The sequence below is a fragment of the Sphaeramia orbicularis genome, chromosome 3 (assembly GCF_902148855.1).
Source record: "Sphaeramia orbicularis chromosome 3, fSphaOr1.1, whole genome shotgun sequence".
In the NCBI taxonomy this organism is placed as follows: Eukaryota; Metazoa; Chordata; class Actinopteri; order Kurtiformes; family Apogonidae; genus Sphaeramia; species Sphaeramia orbicularis.
This window is the reverse complement of record NC_043959.1, coordinates 26,461,611-26,486,189: the sequence shown is the minus strand read 5'-3', so window position 1 is coordinate 26,486,189 and position 24,579 is coordinate 26,461,611. Positions and strand designations below refer to the sequence as shown.

Below are 24,579 nucleotides of genomic sequence, written 5' to 3'. Positions count from 1 at the left end.
TTTGCGTGCCGGGAGTGCCTACAGCAGGGCCATTACGCACGAGACTGTGACGCCGCCAAATGCCCTGATTGTGGAAGAGCCATGATCCGCTGTACGTGCCTGTCTTCAGACAGTGAGAGCGAGAGGGAGCAGCAGGTGGAGGAGGAGGAGGAGGAGTTTCAGCGGATAGACAGTGACAGAGAAGGAGGATGTTTGGTGACCACCCAGAACGACACGTCCGTGTCTGATCATGAGGTGGAGATGGACATGGAACTCCCCTGTGGACAGCCCCAGATAGAGACGGTGGACCCCCCAGGGAGAAGTGACATGGGGGACAGGGAAGACGGAGGTGTGGATGAACTGGAGAAGGACACTGAGGATGTGACTGTAGGTGGGATGGGACAGAAAAGAAAAGAACCAGACCAACCAGAGGAAGAAGGACAGAGACATGGACAAACTGAGGTAAAAGATATGTGTGAAGGCTTAGAAAACAAAGAAAAAACTGTGGGGGCTCAAGAGGAAAAAGATCAACGGAAGGAAAAAAAGAAAAAAAAAAGGTGATAAATTTAAATTTGGAAAAGGTTTTAAAGGAACAGGAAAAAAGGAGAGGGAGGAGGGTAGTAGAGTTCAGATGAGATAAAGGGATAATATGAAGTGCACGGGGACAAATCATGTACTGGGGGTTGCTTGTGGCTATTTATTTTTATTTACTGTTTTAATGGGGTGGGGGTTTACTTCTATTAATTTAAGAGGAGGTGTAAATACAGGAAAATTTAACAGAATGATACTGGAAACGGAAAAGAGTGATATTGTACTGTTGCAAGAAACGAACTGGACTGATGTCGTAGCAGAAAGTATTAGGGGAAGGTTTGATGGGGAAATTTATTATAATAATAGTGATAAAAAGGCAAGGGGGACTTCCGGTTATGGCGGCCACGTAGGAAGACGCATCTCGCGCTGCTCTTTCCTGGGTGCTACAATTTCTACAAAAAAGATGTCATTTTTGCTATGAGGCTTCATAACATAGTGCTAGTGTGGTTGCTGTAATGCCGAAGGTTGGAAAGTTGAGCAAAGATAAGAACAAAGCATCAAAGCAGCCGAAGCTAACTGACTACCAAGTTCGTGGTGAAACACAGAAAGCTAATGACGATATGGCAGAACAGGGGGCTAATGGAGTCGGAGAACTTGTCGATGCCAAAATGGATACTGTATTGGCTGCAATAAACTCAATGAAAACGGAATTTTCGACCAAATTTGATGGGATTATGGCGGCGATAAATGCTATGGGAAAGGAAATAAACGACTGCTCTGAGCGAGTGTCACAAGCTGAGATACGTATATCCAGTGCCGAAGACGAGGTAGCTAACCTGCAAGCTAAAGTAAACAAGCTGGAGTCAAAAAACAAAACTCTGGAAGAGAAGCTTCTGGACTTGGAAACCAGATCTCGTTTGAACAACCTGAGACTTGTAGGACTACCAGAGGGAGCTGAGGGCCAGGACACATGCTCTTTTTTGGAGAAATTGATTCCAGAGCTGCTGGATTCTGTAACTCTACGAACCCCAGTGATAATTGAAAGGGCACACCGAATCGGACCGATGAGGGACAGCAAAGCGCCGCCGAGAACACTAATAATGAAGTTTCTCAACTACAAGGATAGGATGTCAGTATTGACCGCTGCACGGGCTAAAAAGGAGATCCGGTACAAAGACCAGCAAGTCAGGTTCTACTCAGACTTGGCTACGGGAATACACCAACTGAGGAAAAAGTTCGACTCGGTCCGGCAGGAGCTGCGCAATCTAGGGATCCGACATGGAGTGATTCACCCTGCCAACCTTTTGGTAACTTATAAAGGACAAACTCGCACTTTTAAGACCCCAGACGAAGCACAAACGTTCATAAAGAAGATCCGGGAAGATGCCGCGGACAGTTAAATGACGAGGAACAATAACGGTAATGCAAGTACATGAGACTGTGGCAATGTGCTGTATTTGAAGGATGGTGCTATAACAGACTAAAACGATCCAACCTCACTGTCTGATACAATAATTAGCAGATAGGACGAGCTTTTCACATAACCATGCACATGTAAAAAAATATATGGACTAGAATTTATATTTCATATTAAAGTTCCATCTATCCCAATCTTAAAACATACATTATAATAATTTGGTATATTTTATAAGGGGAATAAAATCTGTAACTGTTATGAGGTGTAAACTTAAGACAAGATAAGTTAAGTAATGATTCAATAGGAACAGCAGCAGCAGAGATTTGTTAGTTTAGGGGAAATAGGAAGTGGATTGACTGATCCTCACTAAGTGTGGAACTGTCGCTAGCGATAACGGGAGACAAGAGATTTTTTGGGGGGGCTCCCACAACTGTGGGCACGAGGGAAATGTTCAAGTTCACAATGTTGGATGTAGTTCTAACATCCAGATATGTTATGCTTCTCAATAAGTTTATTTCTTTATGGCAAGGTAATCTACTATTTTCCATTTGGAATGTCTCAAGGAGTAAATCTTAAGTTTGTTTCTTGGAACTGTAGAGGTCTGCAGCAACTTAGAAAAGTCAAACAAGTCATGAATAAATTAAAAGATATAGACGCTAAAATTGTATTTCTACAAGAAACTCATCTATTAGAAGAGGATAATAAAAAGATTAGGAGGAGGTGGCAGGGTAGTGTATTTACAGCGCCATTCTCATCCCAGGCCAGGGGAGTTATGACCCTTATTCATAAAACCGTACCATTTCAAGTAAAAGATGTAATCAAAGATAAAAGGGGAAGATACTTAATAGTCCAAGGTTCCCTGATCTCAGAAAATTTAAATTTAGTGAACTTGTATGGTCCTAACATAGATGATTCAAAATTTTTCATAGATTTGTTCCTTATGCTATCAACACTAGCGGGACAACATGTAATAGCCGGGGATTTTAATTGTACGTTAAACCCCAACATGGATAGATCCACAGGAGCAGATCAATCACACAACAGGTGTAGAACAGTAATTAACCGCTTCATTAAGAAAATGAATCTGTTGGATATATGGAGAGAATTGAAACCAAATGCCAAAGCTTACTCCTGTTTTTCAAATAGGTTTCAGACTTATTCCAGAATAGATTATTTCTTAATTTCCTCAGAACTACGATCAAAAACTCCAAAATGTTTTTATGATAATATTGTGATCTCAGATCATGCACCATGTTGTTTGATGTACATAGATAAAAAATTGACAAAAGACCCGCCTAGATGGCATTTTCAGCATAAATGGTTACAAGATGAAGAATTTGTAAAATATATAGGAAAACAGATAGATGAGTTTTTTGAAATTAATACTACACAAACATCTGCGGGAACAAAATGGGAAGCATTTAAAGCCTTTCTCAGAGGACATATTATTAGTTATACTGGGTCAAAATCAAAGAAGGCTCGTGAGGAAAGACTGCAGCTGGAACAGAAAATAAGGATTCTCCAAGAAAAAGTTAATGAGAATAGTAACCCACAGTTGGAAAATGATTTACTAATTTTGAGAGCTGAATATGACAAAATTTCTGCCTCTAGAGCAGCTTCTAGTCTTTTAAGACTAAGGCAAACATTCTATGAGCAAGGCGATAAATCAGGTAAAGTATTAGCATGGCAGATTAAACAATTAGAAACCAAAACATCAATCACAACCATTTTGTCCAATGGCCAAATTATAGTGGATCCTCAAGAAATTAATGATGCTTTTAGAGATTATTATGAGGGATTATATGATACCAATAATGAAACAGACTTACCAAACCTGAATAGATTTCTAGAGGAACTATCTATACCCAATATCCCAAATGAAATAAAAAAAGATCTAGAGCTAGAAGTTACTAAAGACGAAATAGAACATGCTATCGATAATATGAAGTCAGGGAAAAGGGCTGGACCAGATGGTCTCCCAATAGATCTGTATAAAACATTTAAAGATAAATTGCTAACACCGCTTTTGGAAATGTTTTTAGAGGCATTTTACAATGGCAGTCTCCCAACTTCTATCAATAATGCCTTAATTATTTTACTTCCAAAACCAGGTAAACCCTCTAACAAATGTGAAAACATGAGACCCATTAGTTTGTTAAATTCTGATCTTAAGATAATATGTAAGCTCTTAGCAAAACGCTTACAAAAGCTATTGCCAAGCATTATTGATAGAGACCAAAATGGTTTTATAATGGGAAGACAAGGTTTTCACAATGTGAGAAGGATATTGAATATTATTCATGCAAATAAAGAAATGCCTGACACAGCACTTCTATCATTAGATGCCGAAAAGGCCTTCGATAGGGTTAAATGGCCTTATCTTTTCAGGGTTTTAGAAAAATTTGGGTGTGGAAATAACTTCATAAAATGGGTTCAGGTGATATATAAACACTCTACAGCTGAAATTATAACAAATAGAAATGTTTCAAAACCAATAAAAATTAGTAAAGGATGTCGGCAAGGCTGCCCTCTGTCGCCCCTACTGTTTACACTGGCAATGGAACCTTTTGCAATAGCAGTGCGATCACATTCTCAGTTTAGTGGAATAACAGTGGGGCCGACGGAGCACAGAATAGCTTTGTATGCTGATGACGTAATTTTAATGATGACAAAATTAAATAAAACAATTCCAACCTTGTCACAGCTAATAGATGCATTTGGTGTTGTTTCAGGGTATAAAGTAAATAATACCAAATCCTCTATACTACTACTTAATGCAACTGAAAGAAAGAACCCAATCACTGAGGTAATTCAATTTAATGTTGTAGAACAATTTAAATATCTGGGAGTACAGATTTTACCAAGGCTAGAACATGTTGTCAGTGCTAACTACGAACCTTTGATGATAGAAACGAATGAATCTATTGATAAATGGATGTCATTACCAGTATCTACAATTGGGAGAATTAATATTTTAAAAATGAACATTCTACCTAAATTTCTTTACTTATTTCAAAACATTCCTCTGCCACCACCTTCAGACTTGTTTTCTAAAGTTAAAAAAATATTTCTTGGATTTATATGGAACAATAAGAGGGCACGACTTCGTTTGTCCCTACTGTATTTACCGTTTGACCGAGGAGGGTTAAAATGTCCAAATTTGATGTGGTACTACTGGGCTGCACAGCTGAGGTCTATTATGTTCTATTTTTCAAAAAATGATTCTCCTCACTGGACTGAAATGGAATCTTATGGTCTAAAATTACCTCTTCCCTTATATATACATTCAGACACAGAAAAAAGATTGCGGAAACAAGCTAAAAATCCAATTGTAAAACACGTGGTAAAGATATGGTATGATATAAAAAAATACTTAAAAGAAACATACTCCATTTCACAGTATAGTCCAATATGGGGTAATCACTTCTTCGTACCAGGTAGAGCAGATGCAACATTTAAATTATGGCACCTTAAGGGACTTAGAATGATCCAGGATCTATATAAGGTAGACTCAGATATAATGATGTCCTTTGATGAACTGAGGTCTAAATTCAAGCTAAGTAGAAAACATTTCTTCAAATATCTCCAGCTTAGAAGCTTTATTAAAGTGAATCAAGACAATACATTCACCAGACCTCCACGATCTCCGCTGGAAGAAATGCTGATAAAAGACAGTTTGAGAAAGGGTATCATATCAGAGTTTTATAATTTGCTGACATCTGGCTCATCTGAAAGCTCACAATCTAAGTTATTTGCCTGGAAAGAGGACTTGCAAAGTGAAATTTCAGATGAAGACTGGAAAAAAAGCCTGTGCTGATGCCCAATCCAAAAGTATTAATACACGCCTAAAACTAATACAATATAAATGGTTAATGCGGACATATGTGACACCGGTGGAACTAAATCGATACAGAGAAAATATACTAGACACATGCACAAAATGTTTGGAACATAGAGGGACATTGTTTCACTGTATTTGGCAATGTACAAAGATTCAAAAGTTTTGGGAAGAGGTAAGAGCTATAATTGAGAAGATAATTTCAAAACAGATTTCGCTGGACCCTAAGCTTTTTCTGCTGGGCTTATATTCAGAGACACAGAATTATAGTAAAAATGAACGAACCTTTATAGACCTCAGCTTACTGTATGCCAAAAAATGTATTGCACAGTTATGGAAAAATGTTCACAGACCAAATACAGCTCATTGGATGAGACAAATGCTATCAGACCTTCCATTAGAAAGGATCACTTACATATTGAAGGCTAAACAGCACAGATTTGAGAATATATGGAGACCTTTTATTAATTATGCCAAGAATCTTGATTTAACAGATGTTCAAGTTGACTGATTGCTGTAGGCAGTACAGTTCCTACATTTTTACAAGTTTTACTTTTTTCTGAAGTGTGCACTACATTTTGTATTTACTATAATTTAAAATCCACTTAGTATAGATTACCATTCAGTAATATCAGAGAAGCAAATTGTTGTTGAGTCTGTGTTCATTTGTTGGTTTTTTGTTTGTTTTTGTTGCTTTTAGAGCTAAAACAGTTTTTGGATAGGCTGTTAACTGTCGAATTGATAGTTACTGTTTTTTTTTTTTTTTTTTATGATCAATTGATCAGTTTGAATACTGTCCTTCAAAAAGATCAGTGCTGGATCTTGGTTGTGAACAGAGGGAGACAACTGAGGGCGCCATTTTGGACCTTGGTATACTCTGAAAACTTTTCAGTGTTTTCTGACATCTAATGGACGGTTCACCTGACTGGGGATTAGGAAGATAATCAGCAGGATTATTGGACAATATTTGGACTTAGGTTGCAGCCGTCTCTATTTATTTAATTTTGTATTTGTTGTTTTTGAGTTTAATGAAGCAAACTGACAGCATATATTGATTGTAAATGCCTGATTTTATGCTGTTAAAAAGTTAATAAAAATATTGTGGGAAAAAAAAAAAAAAAAAGGCAAGGGGAGTTGCATTTATGGTGAAAAGGAATGTGTGTGACAAGGTAACTGAAATCTATAATGATAAAGAAGGAAAAATGTTAACTCTGTGTTTTGAAAAGGATTATGAAAAAGTGATTATGTGCAGTATACATGCTCCAAATAAAGACTCATAGAGTTAATTTTTTTAAACATCTGGGTTTTTTAATGGAGAAATGGGGTGAAATGTTTATAATGGGGGATTTTAACACTGTTTTAGAGAAAGAGGATGTCGGAGAAAATATGTGTTTTGGTGCTGACAGAGGGAGAACTGAGCTTAAAAGTTTAATGGGAAAATTTGATTTAGTAGATGTTTGGAGAGAAAGAAATATTGGTAAAAGAGAATATAGTAGAATACAAGTCGTGAAAGATGCAGTAAAACAAAGCAGAATTGACTTGGTGTTAATGAAAAAAGAAATATCAACATATGTTAAAAGCATACAATATAAAAGATGTGGTTTTAGTGACCATAATTATGTGTCTTTAAAAATGGATTTTAATGAAGTGGAAAGGGGACCTGGTTTATGGCACTTAAATACTGAAATATTAAAAGATAATTTATATAGAATGGAAATGGAAAATTTAATACGTGGTAGCTTGAATGAATTACATTTATATGAGAATTGTACGGGAGTGTGGTGGGATAATTTGAAATATGATATTAAAAAATACACAATTGCTTATTGTAAAAAGATGAGAAGGGCAAACTCAAAGTATGAAGAGGAAATTAGAAAGAAATTGAAGATAGAATTAGACAAAGTGAACTTGGGAGAAGAGAATGTTAATATGATATTGGAATTAGAAGAAAATTTAAAGAAAATAGAAGAGATTAAATGTGAAGGAGCTATGATCAGGAGCAGAGCAAATTATATGGTTGAAGGGGAAAGGTGCACAAGATTCTTTTATGATCTGGAAAAAAGTAGGCAAAAAGCAGAAGCAATTAGAAGTATTAAAGATGAACAGGGGAACAGTTTTAAAAATAAAGAAGATATTTTGAAGAGGGTCTTTATTTTTTATAGTAAATTATTTGCAAAAGAAGGGACAGCAGAAGAAGCTAAAACTTATTTATTAAAACATATTGAGACAGAAGTGAGGAAAACCGGAAAAAGTGTAACAAGGTCATTACAAATGAGGAAATTGATTGTGCTTTAGGAGATATGATAAATGGGAAGAGCCCTGGCCTTGATGGCTTGCCGTGTGAATTTTATAAGGCTTTTAGAACGGTTTAAATCCCTATTTTAAATATTGTTTACCAAGAAGCATGGTCAAAAGAGATTTTAAGTCCTTCAATGAAAAAAGGAGTGATTAAAATAATATACAAAAGGAAAGGAGATAGGGAGAAATTAGAAAACTTCAGACCGATAAGCCTTTTAAACTGTGATTATAAGATTTTAGCAAAGGTGTTGGCAAACAGACTGAAGCAGGTTTTACCCACAGTCATTCAAACCAATCAGGCATATGCTGTACTGGGTAGAGACATCTCAGACACAGTAAACAGTATAAGAGATAAAATATGGTTTATGGACAGAGAAAAGAAAAATGGTTTTATAGTTAGCATAGACTTAGAGAAAGCTTTTGATAGGGTAGAGCATGATTTTTTATTTGATATTTTAGAGAAATTTAATTTTGGTGACAATTTTATCAGATGTCTGAGATGTCTCTACTCAGATGCCAAGACTTGTATCAAGATAAATGGCTTTTTAACGGATTTTATCCCTTTATCTAGATCAATCAGGCAGGGATGTCCACTGTCTGCATTACTGTACACCTTGGTTGCCGAACCTTTAGGCTTGGCAATTAATGCAGACAGTGGAATAAAAGGAATCCAGGTAGGACATTTTAGTTTTTTTAAACCAGAAACAAAAATTTATCAGTATGCCGACGACACAACGCTTGTTTTAAAGGATGAGGCTAGTATTGCAAATAGTATGAAAATTTTAGATCTCTACTGCAAAGGCTCAGGGGCTAAAATGAATGTGGGTAAAACTGAATTCATGAGGGTAGGAGGAGGAGGAGCTTTGTCAAGGGCGTTACCCTTTAAGGAAGTTCAAAATTGTATGAAAATTCTGGGGGTTAGAGTAGGGCCTGATGAAAAGTTGACAACAAAGGAAACGTGGGAAGAGATGATGAGCAAAGCAAAGAAAAGATTGACATTTTGGGGAAGGAGGAGCCTCACGCTCAAGGGAAAAGTCTTAGTGGTGAACTCACTGTTTTTGTCCAAAATATGGTACGTCCTCGGCTCAGTCTGTTTGCCAACAACCGTGGCCAATATTTTTAAACATTTAGTGGTGGATTTTATCTGGCACGGCAAGCCATCAAAGGTGAAATATAAGACTCTGATCGGGACAGTGGAGGAGGGAGGCCTGGGGTTGCTTGACCCCATCCTAAGGCTGAAGGCCCTAAGAGTTAAAACGGTGAAGAATTTTTTGGGTAATGATAAGAAGGAATGGAAAGAAACAATGTTGTATTACCTAAACAAAGTTAGTGGTCTGGGGTCTTCAGCCTTATGGATGGGGTTGAAAGATAATATGTTAACAGGAATCCCAGAGTTTTATATAGAGGTTTTAAGGGCATGGGTCAGTTTTAAAGAAAGTTTGCACATAAATCCAGTGGGGAGGGAAGCGATTTTAAACCAACCACTGTTTTTAAATCCAAATTTGAAGATTGGCCGGGGTTTTGACTGGATGACTTGGTACAGAGCAGGTTTTAGGAAGATCAGAGATCTCTTTTATGAGATAAGGCTAGGGCTCTTACCATTTCAAGCTTTTATAGATGATTTGAAGGAAATTAAGGAAGATTATGAAAAGGGTAAAATTAAAAAAGACTTAGACACAATAATAAGTGCTATAACAAAGAAATGGAGAGAACAAATTGATAAGACAAATGAAAAAGATAAAACAGAGAATTTTGAAATTATTTGTAAAGCAGGAAATCAAGTGTGGGACTCTTGTGTGCTGAAACAATTTTATTTGTTTTTTAGAAACCTTGAGTTTGAGGAACCACGTCAAACAGATATTGGGTAGGAGCACTTGAAAATATAAAAAAGGAAGAAATATGGAAAAATATAAGACAAAGTCTAAAATGCCCAATTTTAGAGAACTTTGATTTTATGCTTGGCCACAACTGTGTTTTAAATGAAATGAGATTATTGAAGATGGGTTTTGTGAACAATGATATCTGTCAAATATGTGAAAAAGAAAAAGAAGGGATGAAACACATGTTCTTCTACTGTGAGAAATTAAGATGTTTGGAGGGGAGGTTGAAGAAAATAATAATTGGGTTTGGTGAAACAGAGGAATATGTTGGAAAAAACTGGGGGAAACTGTTCTTGTTTGGAGCTGTTGAAAAACACAAGAAAAACAATCAAGCAATTCAGCTGATTTTAGCAGTTGCAAGGCATACAGTGTGGGAAAGGAGAGCAATGGCAAGACAAAAGGGGAAAGTAATTAATATTTGTAATTTATTTAATATTAAATTATTGCGACTCTTGGAAACATTGTGTACCTATTTTAGTGAAAAAGGAGATTTGGAAGTTTTTGTAAAAGTTTTTATCTCTACCAACCCTTTTATTGAATTGACATGGGAGGGGGTAGTTTTAAAACTGCCAAATTGTTCTTAATTTGCTTGGTTGTTTTTAAGTTGTGGCTTATATATTGATCCTGTTTTATTTGCACATGCACTTTAAAATTAATGGTTATTTTAAAAAAAAAAAAAAAAAAAATCTCGTCTGATCTCGACAGCAAACCACGATCGGGCCTGGTCAGTACTTGGATGGGAGACCGCCTGGGAATACCAGGTGCTGTAAGCTTTTACCCTCATCTTTGTGCCCAGCACAGGGTGGTGCTGCTTCACCCATCGACGAGAGGAACTCAGAGAGTGCCATGGAGACAGGGACCAAAAGTCTGGATGCGTGGAAAGGAAAGACACAAGAAGGAGAGGGTGGTGCTGCTGTTGCTTCAGCCGTTTGCCCCCTTTCTGGCCAAAAACAGTCAAGACAAACCCCCACCCGAAGCCCGCAAAGGTTTTTACTCTTTCTGTTCAGCCCTTTCAAAACGCCAATACGTTTCCTTTGTCCACACTGAATGAATCCAAAAAAGGAGAGGTTTAGAGAGTGTCAGCAAAAAAATGTGCCCATGAAGAAATTGTCTTTACAAAGATCAATAAAGGTGAAAAGTTACAATTTTCTCCTCTTCAAAAAGACTCCCAGGTTTTAGCGTCCGTCGCCATCATAGCTTTCGTTTTTCAGGAATGAATTCATGAATCCTGATGCACTTTGGTCTACATTTCTTGAGCACTTTTTGCAGTGTTGACTTTGGAAGGTTTGACTTGTCTGTGTGCTTTTTGTGTATTCCTTTTATGTATGGAAGTCTGTCTGTAACTATTCAATGTACTGCTGCCCGTCTTGGCCAGGACGCTCTTGAAAAAGACATTCTTAATCTCAGTGAGGCTGTCCAGGTTCAATAAAGGTAAAATAAAATGACTAAATAAATAAAATTTGTATTTTTCTCTTGTTGATAAACTGTTGTTTGGTCAAGCAGCAGCAGCCTCTGCTGGTCACACAGAAAAGTGTCAAAGCTTACAGCAACTGGTATTCCCAGGATGTCTCCAATCCAAGTACTGATCAGGCCCGACCCTGGTTGGCTGCCGAGGTCAGACGAGAGCGGGCGTGTTCAGGGTGGCATGGCCGTAAGCCAGTGTGTCTGTCCTTCTCTCCCTTTTTATAGATTCAGTGCCGCCGCATGTGAGCGGAAGACGTTCCAAAGGAATCTCAAAGACTTTAAGGTCAGACACCCGATACGCTGACTGCACCAAACACAGAGGTTTGCAACATTACAGAGATAGAAGTCATTACAGGAGGGTAACAAAACGATGGTGTCACAACACATCTGAGGGTTACCTCCTGAAACTTTGCTTTCACCGTGGCCGTAAGCGTCCAACCGCCACATTCCCCCTCCTTCACACACTGAATATACGCACAAACTTCTATTTCCAGCTTGGTTCCACGCTTTTGGTGAATTCCTTCCAGGCTGGTATGTTCAGCTCGACTCTTTTAGACATTATTCAGATCACTTTGTCCTTTGCCACTTTAATACTGAGTGATTTAGATTTCACATATGGGAAAACACAGGGGGAAACCTGCTCTTCAGTGTGATTAAATCTATAAAGAGGGTAAATATGACAGCTGCACTTGCTTATGGCCATACCACCCTGAAAAAGCCCGATCTCGTCTGATCTCGGAAGCAAACCACGGTCGGGCCTGGTCAGTACTTGGATGGGAGACTGCCTGGGAATACCGGGTGCTGTAAGCTTTTACCCTCTTCTTTGTGTCCAGCACAGGGTGCAGCTGCTTCACCCATCGACGAGAGGAAAAGATACATTTATTCCCTCCAAAACTCAGAGAGTGCCATGGAGACAGGGACCAAAAGTCTGGATGCGTGGAAAGGAAAGACACGAGAAGGAGAGGGTGGTGCTGCTGTCGCTTCAGCCGTTTGCCCCCTTTCCGGCCAAAATGTCAAGATAAACCCCCACCCGAAGCCCGCAAAGGTTTTTACTGTTTCTGTTAAGCCCTTTCAAAACGCCAGTATGTTTCCTTTTTCCACACTGAAATAATCCAAAAAAGGAGAGGTTTAGAGAGTGTCAGCAAAAAAATGTGCCCATGAAGAAATTGTCTTTACAAAGATCAATAAAGGTGAAAAGTTACAATTTTCTCCTCTTCACAAAGACTCCCAGGTTTTAGTGTCCGTCGCCATCATAGCTTGCGTTTTTCAGGAATGAATTCATGAATCCTGACGCACTTTTCTCTACATTTCTTGAGCACTTTTTGCAGAGTTGACTTTGGAAGGTTTGACTTGTCTGTGTGCTTTTTGTGTATTCGTTTTATGTATGGAAGTCTGTCTGTAACTATTCAATGTACTGCTGCCCGTCTTGGCCAGGACGCTCTTGAAAAAGACATTCTTAATCTCAGTGAGGTTGTCAAGGTTCAATAAAGGTAAAATAAAATGACTAAATAAATAAAATTTGTATTTTTCTCTTGTTGATATACTGTTGGTTGGTCAAGCAGCAGCAGCAGAAGCAGCCTCTGCTGGTCACACAGAAAAGTGTCAAAGCTTACAGCACCTGGTATTCCCAGGATGTCTCCAATCCAAGTACTGACCAGGCCCGACCCTGGTTGGCTGCCGAGGTCAGACGAGAGCGGGCGTATTCAGGGTGGTATGACCGTAAGCCAGCGTGTCTGTCCTTCTCTCCCTTTTTATAGATTCAGTGCCGCCGCATGTGAGCGGAAGACGTTCCAAAGGAATCTCAAAGACTTTAAGGTCTGACACCCGATACGCTGACTGCACCAAACACAGAGGTTTGCAACATTACAGAGATAGAAGTCATTACAGGAGGGTAACAAAACGATGGTGTCACAACACATCTGAGGGTTACGTCCTGAAACTTTGCTTTCACCGTGGCCGTAAGCGTCCAACCGCCACATTCCCCCTCCTTCACACACTGAATATACGCAAAAACTGCTATTTCCAGCTTGGTTCTACGCTTTTGGTGAATTCCTTCCAGGCTGGTATGTTCATCTTGACTCTTTAAGACATTATTTAGATTGCTTTGTTTGTCCTTTGCCACTTTAATTACCGAGTGATTTAGATTGGACATATGGGAAAACATAGGAGGAAACCTGCTCTTCAGTGTGATTAAATCTATAAAGAGGGTGACTATGACAGTTGCACTTGCTTACGGCCATACCACCCTGAAAATGCCCGATCTCGTCTGATCTCGGAAACAAACCACGATCGGGCCTGGTCAGTACTTGGATGGGAGACCGCCTGGGAATACCAGGTGCTGTAAGCTTTTACCCTCATCTTTGTGCCCAGCAAAGGGTGGTGCTGCTTCACCCATCGACGAGAGGAACTCAGAGAGTGCCATGGAGACAGGGACCAAAAGTCTGGATGCGTGGAAAGGAAAGACACAAGAAGGAGAGGGTGGTGCTGCTGTTGCTTCAGCCGTTTGCCCCCTTTCTGGCCAAAAACAGTCAAGACAAACCCCCACCCGAAGCCCGCAAAGGTTTTACTCTTTCTGTTCAGCCCTTTCAAAACGCCAATACGTTTCCTTTGTCCAAACTGAATGAATCCAAAAAAGGAGAGGTTTAGAGAGTGTCAGCAAAAAAATGTGCCCATGAAGAAATTGTCTTTACAAAGATCAATAAAGGTGAAAAGTTACAATTTTCTCCTCTTCACAAAGACTCCCAGGTTTTAGCGTCCGTCGCCATCATAGCTTTCGTTTTTCAGGAATGAATTCATGAATCCTGATGCACTTTGGTCTACATTTCTTGAGCACTTTTTGCAGTGTTGACTTTGGAAGGTTTGACTTGTCTGTGTGCTTTTTGTGTATTCCTTTTATGTATGGAAGTCTGTCTGTAACTATTCAATGTACTGCTGCCCGTCTTGGCCAGGACGCTCTTGAAAAAGACATTCTTAATCTCAGTGAGGCTGTCCAGGTTCAATAAAGGTAAAATAAAATGACTAAATAAATAAAATTTGTATTTTTCTCTTGTTGATAAACTGTTGTTTGGTCAAGCAGCAGCAGCCTCTGCTGGTCACACAGAAAAGTGTCAAAGCTTACAGCACCTGGTATTCCCAGGATGTCTCCAATCCAAGTACTGATCAGGCCCGACCCTGGTTGGCTGCCGAGGTCAGACGAGAGCGGGCGTGTTCAGGGTGGCATGGCCGTAAGCCAGTGTGTCTGTCCTTCTCTCCCTTTTTATAGATTCAGTGCCGCCGCATGTGAGCGGAAGACGTTCCAAAGGAATCTCAAAGACTTTAAGGTCAGACACCCGATACGCTGACTGCACCAAACACAGAGGTTTGCAACATTACAGAGATAGAAGTCATTACAGGAGGGTAACAAAACGATGGTGTCACAACACATCTGAGGGTTACCTCCTGAAACTTTGCTTTCACCGTGGCCGTAAGCGTCCAACCGCCACATTCCCCCTCCTTCACACACTGAATATACGCACAAACTTCTATTTCCAGCTTGGTTCCACGCTTTTGGTGAATTCCCTCCAGGCTGGTATGTTCAGCTCGACTCTTTTAGACATTATTCAGATCACTTTGTCCTTTGCCACTTTAATACTGAGTGATTTAGATTTCACATATGGGAAAACACAGGGGGAAACCTGCTCTTCAGTGTGATTAAATCTATAAAGAGGGTAAATATGACAGCTGCACTTGCTTATGGCCATACCACCCTGAAAAAGCCCGATCTCGTCTGATCTCGGAAGCAAACCACGGTCGGGCCTGGTCAGTACTTGGATGGGAGACTGCCTGGGAATACCGGGTGCTGTAAGCTTTTACCCTCTTCTTTGTGTCCAGCACAGGGTGCAGCTGCTTCACCCATCGACGAGAGGAAAAGATACATTTATTCCCTCCAAAACTCAGAGAGTGCCATGGAGACAGGGACCAAAAGTCTGGATGCGTGGAAAGGAAAGACACGAGAAGGAGAGGGTGGTGCTGCTGTCGCTTCAGCCGTTTGCCCCCTTTCCGGCCAAAATGTCAAGATAAACCCCCACCCGAAGCCCGCAAAGGTTTTTACTGTTTCTGTTAAGCCCTTTCAAAATGCCAGTATGTTTCCTTTTTCCACACTGAAATAATCCAAAAAAGGAGAGGTTTAGAGAGTGTCAGCAAAAAAATGTGCCCATGAAGAAATTGTCTTTACAAAGATCAATAAAGGTGAAAAGTTACAATTTTCTCCTCTTCACAAAGACTCCCAGGTTTTAGTGTCCGTCGCCATCATAGCTTGCGTTTTTCAGGAATGAATTCATGAATCCTGACGCACTTTTCTCTACATTTCTTGAGCACTTTTTGCAGAGTTGACTTTGGAAGGTTTGACTTGTCTGTGTGCTTTTTGTGTATTCGTTTTATGTATGGAAGTCTGTCTGTAACTATTCAATGTACTGCTGCCCGTCTTGGCCAGGACGCTCTTGAAAAAGACATTCTTAATCTCAGTGAGGTTGTCAAGGTTCAATAAAGGTAAAATAAAATGACTAAATAAATAAAATTTGTATTTTTCTCTTGTTGATATACTGTTGGTTGGTCAAGCAGCAGCAGCAGAAGCAGCCTCTGCTGGTCACACAGAAAAGTGTCAAAGCTTACAGCACCTGGTATTCCCAGGATGTCTCCAATCCAAGTACTGACCAGGCCCGACCCTGGTTGGCTGCCGAGGTCAGACGAGAGCGGGCGTATTCAGGGTGGTATGGCCGTAAGCCAGCGTGTCAGTCCTTCTCTCCCTTTTTATAGATTCAGTGCCGCCGCATGTGAGCGGAAGAGGTTCCAAAGGAATCTCAAAGACTTTAAGGTCAGACACCCGATACGCTGACTGCACCAAACACAGAGGTTTGCAACATTACAGAGATAGAAGTCATTACAGGAGGGTAACAAAACGATGGTGTCACAACACATCTGAGGGTTACCTCCTGAAACTTTGCTTTCCCCGTGGCCGTAAGCGTCCAACCGCCACATTCCCCCTCCTTCAGACACTGAATATATGCAAAAACTGCTATTTCCAGCTTGGTTCTACGCTTTTGGTGAATTCCTTCCAGGCTGGTATGTTCATCTTGACTCTTTAAGACATTATTTAGATCGCTTTGTTTGTCCTTTGCCACTTTAAATACCGAGTGATTTAGATTGCACATATGGGAAAACATAGGAGGAAACCTGCTCTTCAGTGTGATTAAATCTATAAAGAGGGTGACTATGACAGTTGCACTTGCTTACGGCCATACCACCCTGAAAACGCCTGATCTCGGAAGCAAACCACAGTCGGGCCTGGTCAGTACTTGGATGAGAAACCGCCTGGGAATACCAGGTGCTGTAAGCTTTTACCCTCATCTTTGTGCCCAGCACAGGGTGGTGCTGCTTCACCCATCGACGAGAGGAACTCAGAGAGTGCCATGGAGACAGGGACCAAAAGTCTGGATGCGTGGAAAGGAAAGACACGAGAAGGAGAGGGTGGTGCTGCTGTTGCTTCAGCCGTTTGCCCCCTTTCCGGCCAAAAACAGTCAAGACAAACCCCCACCCGAAGCCCGCAAAGGTTTTTACTCTTTCTGTTCACCCTTTCAAAACGCCAATATGTTTCCTTTGTCCACACTGAATGAATCCAAAAAAGGAGAGGTTTAGAAAGTGTCAGCAAAAAAATGTGCCCATGAAGAAATTGTCTTTACAAAGATCAATAAAGGTGAAAAGTTACAATTTTCTCCTCTTCACAAAGACTCCCAGGTTTTAGCGTCCGTCGCCATCATAGCTTTCGTTTTTCAGGAATGAATTCATGAATCCTGATGCACTTTGGTCTACATTTCTTGAGCACTTTTTGCAGTGTTGACTTTGGAAGGTTTGACTTGTCTGTATGCTTTTTGTGTATTCCTTTTATGTATGGAAGTCTGTCTGTAACTATTCAATGTACTGCTGCCCGTCTTGGCCAGGACGCTCTTGAAAAAGACATTCTTAATCTCAGTGAGGTTGTCCAGGTTCAATAAAGGTAAAATAAAATGACTAAATAAATAAAAATTTGTATTTTTCTCTTGTTGATAAACTGTTGGTTGGTCAAGCAGCAGCAGCCTCTGCTGGTCACACAGAAAAGTGTCAAAGCTTACAGCACCTGGTATTCCCAGGATGTCTCCAATCCAAGTACTGACCAGGCCCTACCCTGGTTAGCTGCCGAGGTCAGAGAAGAGCGGGCGTGTTCAGGGTGGTATGGCCGTAAGCCAGTTTTTCTGTCCTTCTCTCCCTTTTTATAGATTAAGTGCCGCCGCATGTGAGCAGAAGATGTTCCAAAGGAATCTCAAAAACTTTAAGGTCTGACACCCGATACGCTGACTGCACCAAACACAGAGGTTTGCAACATTACAGAGATAGAAGTCATTACAGGAGGATAACAAAACAATGGTGTCAAAACACATCTGAGGGTTACCTACTAAAACTTTGATTTCGCCATAAGCGTCCAGCCGCCATGGTCCCCGTCCTTCAGACACTGAATATACGCACAAACTGCTATTTCCAGCTTGGTTCCACGCTTTTGGTGAATTCCTTCCAGGCTGGTATGTTCATCTCGACTCTTTTAGACATTATTCAGATCACTTTGTCCTTTGCCACTTTAATACTGAGTGATTTAGATTTCACATATGGGAAAACACAGGGGGAAACCTGCTCTTCAGTGTGATTAAATCTATAAAGAGGGTAAATATGACAGCTGCACTCGCTTATGGCTATACCACCCTGAAAACGCCCGATCTCGTCTGATCTGGGAAGCAAACCACGGTCGGGCCTGGTCAGTACTTTGATGGGAGACCACCTGGGAATACCGGGTGCTGTAAGCTTTGACCCTCTTCTTTGTGTCCAGCACAGGGTGCAGCTGCTTCACCCCTCGACGAGAGGAAAAGATACATTTATTCCCTCCAAAAGTCAGAGAGTGCCATGGAGACAGGGACCAAAAGTCTGGATGCGTGGAAAGGAAAGACACGAGAAAGAGAGGGTGGTGCTGCTGTCGCTTCAGCCGTTTGCCCCCTTTCCGGCCAAAATGTCAAGACAAACCCCCACCCGAAGCCCGCAAAGGTTTTTACTCTTTCTTTTCAGCCCTTTCAAAACGCCAATACGTTTCCTTTGTCCACACTGAATGAATCCAAAAAAGGAGAGGTTTAGAAAGTGTCAGCAAAAAAATGTGCCCATAAAGAAATTGTCCTTACAAAGATCAATAAAGCTAAAAATTTACAATATTGTCCTCTTCACAAAGACTACCAGGTTTTAGCGTCCGTCGCCATCATAGCTTTCGTTTTTCAGGAATGACTTCATTTGTATTTTTCTCTTGTTTATCAACTGTTGGTTGGTGAAGAAGCAGCAGCAGCAGCCTCTGCTGGTCGCACAGAAAAGTGTCAAAGCTTACAGCATCTGGTATTCCCAGGATGTCTCCAATCCAAGTACTGACCAGGCCCGACACTGGTTTACTGCCGAGATCAAACGAGATCAGGAGTGTTCAGGGTGGTATGGCTGTAAGCCAGCGTGTCTGTCCTTCTCTCCCTTTTTATAGATTCAGTGCCGCCGCATGTGAGCGGAAGAGGTTCCAAAGGAATCTCAAAGACTTTAAGGTCTGACACCCGATACGCTGGCTGCACCAATCACAGAGGTTTGCAACACTACAGAGATAGAAGTCATTACAGGACGATAACAAAACGATGGTGTCACAACACATCTGAGGGTTACCTACTAAAACTTTGCTTTCGCCGTAAGCATCCAGCCGCCATGTTCCCCCTCTTTCAGACACTGAATATACGCACAAACTGCCATTTCCAGCTTGGTTCCACGCTTTTGGTGAATTCCTTCCAGGCTGGTATGTTCATCTTCACTCTTTTAGACATTATTCAGATTTACTTTGTCCTTTGCCACTTTAATACTGAGTGATTTAGATTTCTCATATGGGAAAACACAGGGGGAAACCTGCTCTTCAGTGTGACTAAATCTATAAAGAGGGTGAATATGACAGCTGCACTCGCTTACGGCCATACCACCCTGAACATGCCCACATCTGTGGAGTTCTGAATGGAGTGATTGGCTGCAGGAGAGGAAGAAAGGCTTCCTCATTGTTTTGTTTAGTGATTTAGATTTTGTGTTTGGTTAGTTTATGTAGTTTTATTTTTCAGTTGTTTGTGATAAGCAAGCCCAGCGGTGTTTTTGCTGCACCGCTGGGAAGGTGAATTTAATTTTCTTTATTTCTCATCAATATGGATGAGAAAGGACAGCAGCAGCGTTTAACGCCAGAAAAAGAGTCATTAAAAATGAAAGAAATGAAGAATATGAAAAAGAACAACCTAATGAAGAGAACAGCGAATAGAAGATTTCATGAGAATGTGAGTTTGAGTGACGTGGCAGTGGATGATCTGATGGAAATGAATATGACAAAGGCAAGTGGCAACGAATATGACAACGGATCTGCGAAAACAAATGAGAAGGAATCTGGAGAAGTTTTGGAAAATGAAGGAAATGATGACACAACAGGAACGGAGGATGAATTTACCGTGGTGGAAAGAAGAAAAAAGAAACTGAATCGGAGCATGAAAGTGAACGATGTAGTTAATGAGAAAGATGAACCTTTGAATTAGAATGGAAAAGTGCAAAGAGAAAACGGAATAGAAGATGAAAAAAATGTGAAAAATAATGACAATGTTGAAAGAAACAGAATGAGAGAAAGACATAAAGTGGATTACAACAGAGAATGGACTGTTCAGATTGAAAGTGAAGGAATCAACGGACTGAACGTAATGACACTGATAAAAGAAATTGAGAAGGTGGTCGGCTGTGGAGCGCTGTTGGCTCTGAGACCCAGACCGAACAGACAGTATGAGGCCACCCTCAACTCAGAACAAGCCTGTGAAAGAATAGAGGATGGAGTTACTTATGAAGGACACTATATTGAAGTTAAAAGGGTCCATAAATCAGAGGTTCTGGTCTCCTTTTTACATCTGCCTCTTGACGTCACAGACAAGGAGATCCTGGACCGGCTTGTTAGATGGGGGGTTTTCCCCATCCTCCCCATCAGAAGGAGGTTCTACCCAGGCACCAACATGGCTGACGGCACCAGATTCCTAAAAGTTAGATTCCCGTAGGAGGTGGTGTCGCTCCCGTACAGCGCCTGGTTCGATATGGCCGACGGATCCCAATATTATAGGGTAATCCACGATAAACAGGTTAAAATATGCCGCCTGTGCATGAGCCCAGGACATGTTTGAAGAGACTGTCCAATTTTTGCGTGCCGGGAGTGCCTACAGCAGGGCCATTACGCACGAGACTGTGACGCCGCCAAATGCCCTGACTGTGGAAGAGCCATGATCCGCTGTACGTGCCTGTCTTCAGACAGTGAGAGCGAGAGGGAGCATCAGGTGGAGGAGGAGGAGGTTCAGCAGACGGACAGTGACAGAGAAGGAGGATGTTTGGAGCCCCCCCAGAACGACACGTCTGTGTCTGATCATGAGGTTGAGATGGACGTGGATCTCCCTTGTGGACAGCCCCAGATAGAGACGGTGGACCCCCCAGGGAGAAGTGACATGGGGGACAGGGAAGACGGAGGTGTGGATGAACTGGAGAAGGACACTGAGGATGTGACTGTAGGTGGGATGGGACAGAAAAGAAAAGAACCAGACCAACCAGAGGAAGAAGGACAGAGACATGGACAAACTGAGGTAAAAGATATGTGTGAAGGCTTAGAAAACAAAGAAAAAACTGTGGGGGCTCAAGAGGAAAAAGATCAACGGAAGGAAAAAAGAAAAAAAAAGGTGATAAATTTAAATTTGGAAAAGGTTTTAAAGGAACAGGAAAAAAGGAGAGGGAGGAGGGTAGTAGAGTTCAGATGAGATAAAGGGATAATATGAAGTGCACGGGGACAAATCATGTACTGGGGGTTGCTTGTGGCTATTTATTTTATTTACTGTTTTAATGGGGTGGGGGTTTACTTCTATTAATTTAAGAGGAGGTGTAAATACAGGAAAAATTAACAGAATGATACTGGAAACAGAAAAGAGTGATATTGTACTGTTGCAAGAAACGAACTGGACTGATGTCGTAGCAGAAAGTATTAGGGGAAGGTTTGATGGGGAAATTTATTATAATAATAGTGATAAAAAGGCAAGGGGAGTTGCATTTATGGTGAAAAGGAATGTGTGTGACAAGGTAACTGAAATCTATAATGATAAAGAAGGAAAAATGTTAACTCTGTGTTTTGAAAAGGATAATGAAAAAGTGATTATGTGCAGTATACATGCTCCAAATAAAGACTCATAGAGTTAATTTTTTTAAACATCTGGGTTTTTTAATGGAGAAATGGGGTGAAATGTTTATAATGGGGGATTTTAACACTGTTTTAGAGAAAGAGGATGTCGGAGAAAATATGTGTTTTGGTGCTGACAGAGGGAGAACTGAGCTTAAAAGTTTAATGGGAAAATTTGATTTAGTAGATGTTTGGAGAGAAAGAAATATTGGTAAAAGAGAATATAGTAGAATACAAGTCGTGAAAGATGCAGTAAAACAAAGCAGAATTGACTTGGTGTTAATGAAAAAAGAAATATCAACATATGTTAAAAGCATACAATATAAAAGATGTGGTTTTAGTGACCATAATTATGTGTCTTTAAAAATGGATTTTAATGAAGTGGAAAGGGGACCTGGTTTATGGCACTTAAATACTGAAATATTAAAAGATAATTTATATAGAATGGAAATGGAAAATTTAATACGTGGTAGCTTGAATGAATTACATTTATATGAGAATTGTACGGGAGTGTGGTGGGATAATTTGAAATATGATATTAAAAAATACACAATTGCTTATTGTAAAAAGATGAGAAGGGCAAACTCAAAGTATGAAGAGGAAATTAGAAAGAAATTGAAGATAGAATTAGACAAAGTGAACTTGGGAGAAGAGAATGTTAATATGATATTGGAATTAGAAGAAAATTTAAAGAAAATAGAAGAGATTAAATGTGAAGGAGCTATGATCAGGAGCAGAGCAAATTATATGGTTGAAGGGGAAAGGTGCACAAGATTCTTTTATGATCTGGAAAAAAGTAGGCAAAAAGCAGAAGCAATTAGAAGTATTAAAGATGAACAGGGGAACAGTTTTAAAAATAAAGAAGATATTTTGAAGAGGGTCTTTATTTTTTATAGTAAATTATTTGCAAAAGAAGGGACAGCAGAAGAAGCTAAAACTTATTTATTAAAACATATTGAGACAGAAGTGAGGAAAATCGGAAAAAGTGTAACAAGGTCATTACAAATGAGGAAATTGATTGTGCTTTAAGAGATATGATAAATGGGAAGAGCCCTGGCCTTGATGGCTTGCCGTGTGAATTTTATAAGGCTTTTAGAACGGTTTTAATCCCTATTTTAAATATTGTTTACCAAGAAGCATGGTCAAAAGAGATTTTAAGTCCTTCAATGAAAAAAGGAGTGATTAAAATAATATACAAAAGGAAAGGAGATAGGGAGAAATTAGAAAACTTCAGACCGATAAGCCTTTTAAACTGTGATTATAAGATTTTAGCAAAGGTGTTGGCAAACAGACTGAAGCAGGTTTTACCCACAGTCATTCAAACCAATCAGGCATATGCTGTACTGGGTAGAGACATCTCAGACACAGTAAACAGTATAAGAGATAAAATATGGTTTATGGACAGAGAAAAGAAAAATGGTTTTATAGTTAGCATAGACTTAGAGAAAGCTTTTGATAGGGTAGAGCATGATTTTTTATTTGATATTTTAGAGAAATTTAATTTTGGTGACAACTTTATCACATGTCTGAGATGTCTCTACTCAGATGCCAAGACTTGTATCAAGATAAATGGCTTTTTAATGGATTTTATCCCTTTATCTAGATCAATCAGGCAGGGATGTCCACTGTCTGCATTACTGTACACCTTGGTTGCTGAACCTCTCAGCTTGGCAATTAATGCAGACAGTGGAATTAAAGGAATCCAGGTAGAACGTTTTAGTGTTTTTAAACCAGAAACAAAAATTTATCAGTATGCCGATGACACAACACTTGTTTTAAAGGATGAGGTTAGTATTGAAAACAGCATGAAGATTTTAGATCTCTACTGCAAAGGCTCAGGGGCTAAAATGAATGTGGGTAAAACTGAATTCATGAGGGTAGGAGGAGGAGGAGCTTTGTCAAGGGCGTTACCCTTTAAGGAAGTTCAAAATTGTATGAAAATTCTGGGGGTTAGAGTAGGGCCTGATGAAAAGTTGACAACAAAGGAAACATGGGAGGAGATGATGAGCAAAGCAAAGAAAAGATTGACATTTTGGGGAAGGAGGAGCCTCACGCTCAAGGGAAAAGTTTTAGTGGTGAACTCACTGTTTTTGTCCAAAATATGGTACGTCCTCGGCTCAGTCTGTTAGCCAACAACCGTGGCCAATATTTTTAAACATTTAGTGGTGGATTTTATCTGGCACGGCAAGCCATCAAAGGTGAAATATAAGACTCTGATCGGGACAGTGGAGGAGGGGGGTCTGGGATTGCTTGACCCCATCCTACACTCAAAGAAATGGAAAACCCATGTAGTAATCCTTATGCAATGTATTTATGTTGAAAATATTTAATAAATTCATTTTTAGTGAAAAAAACAAGAGAGTTACATTACATTTAAATAATCATACAAGTCTTGGGAATATTCAATACTGTTTAATACAATTTAGTCAACGCAGTCACTTAAAAATGAAGTTTGTCTCAAAGCGTTTGCCGTCCACCTGACACATGCGCACTGCGCACTGCTCAGCAGCCATTTCTGCACAATCATCACCTGTCTGCAAGGCCTGTTGTGGCGTGTGCTCCTGTGATTTTTCGTCGATTTTCTGGTAAGTACGGAGCTCCAGACACGACATGGTGGAAATAAAATTAAATATAGGCTACAATACACCTTTAAATTAGTCACGAGATAGTACTTCGTTCCTACGAAATGAGTTTAACATGTGTATAAAGTCGTTTTTCGTGGCCACGAGGCAGCTAGGTTCCTGGAACACCGGGTGAGAAAATCAAGCGCACCTCCTGGACAGGTAGGGAGCTAAATACCACTGGGAAGGTGTGCTCGATTTGCTTACCTAGTGGCCCAGGAACTACTATCTACGATCAGTATTAG

At 40.1% G+C, this 24,579-nt stretch overlaps 3 non-coding genes and 8 pseudogenes across 3 annotated transcripts; 5 read left to right on the top strand and 6 right to left on the bottom strand.

Moving 5' to 3' along the window:
* Positions 1-11,481: 11,481 nt before the first annotated feature.
* LOC115417293 (uncharacterized) lies at positions 11,482-11,600 on the bottom strand (annotated as a pseudogene).
* A 498-nt stretch (positions 11,601-12,098) lies between these two features.
* Positions 12,099-12,217, top strand: LOC115417366 (uncharacterized; annotated as a pseudogene).
* A 796-nt stretch (positions 12,218-13,013) lies between these two features.
* On the bottom strand, positions 13,014-13,132 carry LOC115417363 (5S ribosomal RNA). The gene has a single exon (XR_003935159.1). It is a non-coding gene; the product is annotated as a 5S ribosomal RNA (ribosomal RNA).
* Positions 13,133-13,635: 503 nt separating this feature from the next.
* LOC115417348 (5S ribosomal RNA) lies at positions 13,636-13,754 on the top strand. The gene has a single exon (XR_003935145.1). It is a non-coding gene; the product is annotated as a 5S ribosomal RNA (ribosomal RNA).
* Positions 13,755-14,518: 764 nt separating this feature from the next.
* Positions 14,519-14,637, bottom strand: LOC115417265 (uncharacterized; annotated as a pseudogene).
* Positions 14,638-15,135: 498 nt separating this feature from the next.
* On the top strand, positions 15,136-15,254 carry LOC115417365 (uncharacterized; annotated as a pseudogene).
* A 796-nt stretch (positions 15,255-16,050) lies between these two features.
* Positions 16,051-16,169, bottom strand: LOC115417359 (5S ribosomal RNA). Its single transcript, XR_003935156.1, has one exon. It is a non-coding gene; the product is annotated as a 5S ribosomal RNA (ribosomal RNA).
* Positions 16,170-16,672: 503 nt separating this feature from the next.
* LOC115417306 (uncharacterized) lies at positions 16,673-16,781 on the top strand (annotated as a pseudogene).
* Positions 16,782-17,546: 765 nt separating this feature from the next.
* LOC115417264 (uncharacterized) lies at positions 17,547-17,665 on the bottom strand (annotated as a pseudogene).
* Positions 17,666-18,157: 492 nt separating this feature from the next.
* On the top strand, positions 18,158-18,276 carry LOC115417266 (uncharacterized; annotated as a pseudogene).
* A 556-nt stretch (positions 18,277-18,832) lies between these two features.
* Positions 18,833-18,951, bottom strand: LOC115417280 (uncharacterized; annotated as a pseudogene).
* Positions 18,952-24,579: the final 5,628 nt, after the last annotated feature.